Genomic DNA, 3,935 nt, shown 5'->3' with positions numbered 1-3,935 from the left:
TCCGCTCTACTTCAAGACCAGCACAGCACGCCACCATCGTCCAGACTTCTCCCGGGTCTCTGTACCCAGAAACACGGGGCCTTCCAGTGAATCGTGCAGACGTCCTTTTAGGCTGGGGGATTCCACGTGACTGTCCAAGACCGCTCACTCGCAGGGGTGCTAATGGTTACAAGACTCAAAACTCTTTACCCTCAAGTGGACTTTGTTTTTTGCAGACCTGGTTGTTCGTTTAAAGTCGAAACATCCTGAAATGTTAATAAGAAGTCAGAATTTACCTACCTTTAGGCATACCTGAAAACTGCCCATTTCAGTAGACAGGACTTTGGAAGGCTAACAAGCAGCTTAGCATGCCACCATTGGATTTAAGTACAGCGTACACCCATAAATAGAGGAGATAAAAGAAAGGAAGAAACATTGGGAGAGAAGGAGCCTGGGAACATGTGCTCAGAGAGCTGGATCCATCATGTTCCTAAACAGGACCTGTGTCCCGGGAAGCCAGTGCTGGGTGGGGGCAGGCTGGGATCACAACTGCTATTTAGCGAGTGGTCCATTCATAACACACAAGTCACGCTTCCTAAGGATGCACCCCTCCCCCAACATCTGCACCAGTAATGACGTAAGGATCGTTTCTAGTTTTGCTTCAGGGAGGGAAGGAAATGAGAGTATCTGTCAACTCAAAAGTATTAGGTGCTGAGGATGCCCGGGAGGGAACAGATAAAATTGTCCTCGGAGATGGAGGCAACACTGTGTGAATAACTCAGATTCCATTCACAGACTGGCTTTTTTTTTTTGTTTTTAAGCACATCCAATAATTTTGTCTTTAGATTCTGCTTTTTTAAATGAATCCATTTCTATCAGCACTGTATATGCTGTAATTTAAGTCATGCTTGACACTTCCTACCCATCTTCTCTCTAGTGGGTTCTTCTATCTACCTCCATGATCCTGAGTACCAAGTTACACCATCATTTCTATTTCTCTCTCTTTTTAAAAATAAACTTCGTATTTTAGAGCAGTTAGTTTTACAGAAAATTGGGCGGATAGTAGAGCGATTTCCTATAGTCCCCTCTCTCCTCTGTCACAGTTTCCCTTGTTATTAGCATCTTTCATTAGTGTGGTGCTTTTGTTACAATTGAACCAATATTGCAACAATATGAAAGAAGGCCAGAGTTTACACTGGAGTTCTCTCTTTGTGTAGGGCATTCTCCTAGGGGTTTTGACAACTGCATGATGTTATGTGTCTACCAGCACAGTATCGCACAGAATAATTTCCCTGCCCTTAAAATTCTATGTGCTCTGCCTATTCATCCCTCCCCTGAGACTAGGTTTCTGTCGTTGATCAGTAACTAGCTAACTATGTAACCATAATTAGGCGTCTGATCCTTCCAAGCCTCAACTTCCAAATAGATGAAATAGGATTTATAATACTATCTACTTTATGGGGTGTTTGTAAAGATTAAGAGAGAAAATGAATATAAAAGTACCGCACATAAATCCTTACACAGAAAATGTTTAATTTAGTAATAGATAAAGTGGGTTAATACTTGGCTCTCCTTCCACAAGCACAGAGCTTTATGGCTAAGAGGACTTCGGCGGTGATAAGGGTGTTTTACCTCAATGCTGCGAGCACTGGTAAGGGATGTCTGAGGGCTGCTTTGTGCAGGATCCTGAAGCCGGTCCCACTTAAGCAGGACAGAGTTTTGACCTTTATCATCACAGACAGTCAGGGGCGTAGGAAGGAGAAGTAGTGTCACACTGCTGCATATTTGCCGTTCCGGGTCCTTCGCAACTGCATCTCAGACAAGCCCAAGGTGGTCAGGGAGCCCTCCTCCTGGGCAGTGCAGGTCATCTGGTGGCCATTAGGTCCAGCCCTGTCTTCCAGGCTGCACTGAGGCCATTTCCCCTTAAAGGACGCTGCTTCTATGGCTCTGATGCAATACAACGCTAACCACCTAGACTTTAAGTAGAGGGAGACCTCTTCAAGAAGGGGGTGTCAGTGGTAAACCTTATACCCATTAGCTCGGCCTGTGGTTGGGATCAGGGATTTCATTCCTTAGCTCCAGAGCAGAATTCCTCATCTCTTCTCCCAGGAGAGAGTAAGACACTGAATTTTGCTACGTGTTTGTCAGAAAGATGCAACAGCACTGTGGTTGGACAGAATCCCTGTGGAGACGCCGTGCCGCCCTGGAGGGGACACCATGTGGGCCCGAGTGTCCTCCCACACTACCCACATGGCAGGCCCATGGGTGGACGCGGACCAGTGTGCAAGCAGCCCTACTTTAAAGGAAATGTCACAGGTGAGAGGTGTGGCAAACAGGACAGGAAGAGCTGGAGGTGACCCTGTGCATTTGGGGGGCAGCGGTCACTCTGAATGCGTCCTGGTCTTCTCTCCTTCTCCCCTCTGCTGTCCCCTTCCCCGGAAGTCGGGTTAGAGAGGAGGGGTCGGTGTCACCGTATGGATGGGGGTCCCTCAGTTCTCCTCTTCTATTTCAGACAAGCCATGGTCTCACCGGCCTGCCCGATGATTTGGTTGGAGCGGCCACAAGGTTGGACTTGCTCTTTAAGAAGGGCAACCTGCCCAGGAGAAGCTCTTCATCCGGTCAAAGGGAGGGGAAATGTCTCTCCAGTCCCCACCACTTTGTCTTCTGGAAAATGAGTAAATATTACCCAAGCCACGATCACACATTTTGAGTAGATAATCACTAACAGAAAATAAAAACAGACAATTATTTCAAGTAAAAGGACCACCACAGAGCTGCTGGCTGCAAGCTTTGCCTTGCCTATGCCTTGTTCAGTATGGAGGAACTTAGGTGCCAAGAAACCTGGATATCTTTTCTTTTCTTTATTGTTAAAATTTTATTTATTTCAGATTCTTTTCCCTTATAGGTTATTACATAATATTGAGCATAGTTCCCTGTGCTCTACAGTAGGTCCTTGTTGTCTATCTATTTTATATATAGTAGTGTGTATATGTTAATCCCAGTCTCCTAATTTATCCCTCACCCCACCCCCCTTTGCCCTTTGGTAACCATAATTTTGTTTTCTGTGTCTGTGAGTCTCTTTCTGTTTTGGAAATAAGTTCATTTGTGTCTTTTTTTTTCTTTTAGAGTCCACATATAAGTGATATCATAAGATCTTTGTCTTTGTCTAGCATACTTCACTTAGTATGATAATCTCTAGGTCCATCCACGTTGCTGCAAATGGTGTATTGTCATTCTTTTTATGGCTGAGTAATATTCCACTGTATATATGTGCCACATCTTCTTTATCCATCCGTCGATGGATATTTACGTTGCTTCCATGTCTTGGCTATTGTAAATAGTGCTGCAGTGGGGTGCATGTATCTCTTTGAATTATAGTTTTCTCTGAACCTAGGTACCTTTTCCTAGGAATTGTATGAGGCAGGGGTTCTGGGACACAGTCTCTTCCCTTGGCTCTGTTGTTCTCTTCTTCTTATCAGAGTGGTAGCCAGGAAACTCACAGTTCTCAAGCTATATTCTTCGGGTTTTCCTTTTGAAGTAGATGCTGGGCATTCAGAAGAGAATGAGGCAGAAAATGGAGAGAAACTTGGAAAGAAAACATTTAAAGAAATAGTATGAGAAAAGTCTAGCATAAAGTCCAAATAGCCTAAAGTCTTGTCCTGGATTTTGTATGTATGCTGAATATAGATGGAAAGGAGTAGGCTGAATTAAGACAAAAATGAGCTACTGAGACTGACAGTGATAAAATAGAATAAAAATATACAGCATTGAAGAGGGTGAAGGGGTATGGCATACTCGCACACAGATTGTGTGAAAATAATTTGTGGTAACCTCTTTACAGACTGCATTGAAAGCTTTAAAAATGTTTGTGACTTTGACCTGCTTCTAGGGATTTGTATTAAGAAGATTATTAGTCAAGTGCCAAAATATGTATACACAAAGATGTTCATCAAAGT

The sequence above is a fragment of the Phocoena phocoena genome, chromosome 14 (assembly GCF_963924675.1).
Source record: "Phocoena phocoena chromosome 14, mPhoPho1.1, whole genome shotgun sequence".
NCBI lineage: Eukaryota > Metazoa > Chordata > Mammalia > Artiodactyla > Phocoenidae > Phocoena > Phocoena phocoena.
Note: the sequence above shows the minus strand (reverse complement) of the source record.